At 64.1% G+C, this 835-nt stretch overlaps 1 protein-coding gene across 1 annotated transcript in view; it reads right to left on the bottom strand.

Annotated features, from left to right (window-relative positions):
• The window catches only part of NAT10 (N-acetyltransferase 10), a 67,713-nt gene extending 67,232 nt beyond the window's left edge, over positions 1–481 (bottom strand). The window contains exon 1 of the mRNA XM_019519409.1: positions 383–481. The gene's annotated coding sequence lies outside the window, so the exon portion shown is untranslated. The remainder of the gene's footprint in view (positions 1–382) is intronic.
• Positions 482–835: the final 354 nt, after the last annotated feature.

Genomic DNA, 835 nt, shown 5'->3' on the forward strand with positions numbered 1-835 from the left:
CAACTAAGATCAAAAGCACACAAGGATCGTTGAGTAGATATAATACCCAAATTCAGTAGGTCTAATAAAAGATACCACACCTACCCAAAGAACTTTGTCTGCCTGTATCCTCAGACCAGCACGGCTACAACCTACAGCCTTCAATGAAAAGCAGCACTGAGTGAGAGTCAATTAAGATACAACTGCTCTGCTAGGGTGCTGCCCCCGGCCACAGCGCCAGGCTTCCAGTCCTCTGCTAGATACTACTATATCCAAGCAGCTGAGGGACGGATCAGGCACCACGCGGCCCTCCCCGAGCCCACGCTATCTGCTTAAAACGAGACAGGGAGTCAGAGAAAGGCAGACCGAGACCCCGCTCTGCCCACAGCACGCACCCCCTTACCCAGCCCAGCGGCCCCGACCACAGCGCGCCCACGTGGGCCTCCCAGCAGCCACGTGGTCTGCGCACGCCTGGAAAGGACCCTTCCGGGGCTGCCCCAGCCGACCGCCTACCCGAGGATCAGTGGCGGGGACTGTCCGGCAGCGGGCGCCGAGCGATAGCGAAGCGGGCGCGTGTGGAAGGAGAGTTCCGCTTCGCGCTGCCGGCCCAGGGCTGCCGCAAGGGCGGGGGCTGCGGCGCAGGCGGGACTGGGGCTCCCGGCGGGGGCTTCTCTCGGGGTCCTCGCAGCCCAGCCCAGGACTCGAGCGGGGGGCGGGGCAGGGAGGGGGTGGGTGGTGCTGACGTCACTACCTGAGCGTGCTGGGTCATGCTGCCCGCCGAATTGCGGGGTCGTGGAGAATGAGGCCGGAGGAGACCCCGGGAGTCAGCCAGTGCCACCCTGCTCGGGGCAGGACC

The sequence above is a fragment of the Gavialis gangeticus genome, unplaced genomic scaffold (assembly GCF_001723915.1).
Source record: "Gavialis gangeticus isolate Ggan-Ray unplaced genomic scaffold, GavGan_comp1, whole genome shotgun sequence".
Lineage (NCBI taxonomy): Eukaryota > Metazoa > Chordata > Crocodylia > Gavialidae > Gavialis > Gavialis gangeticus.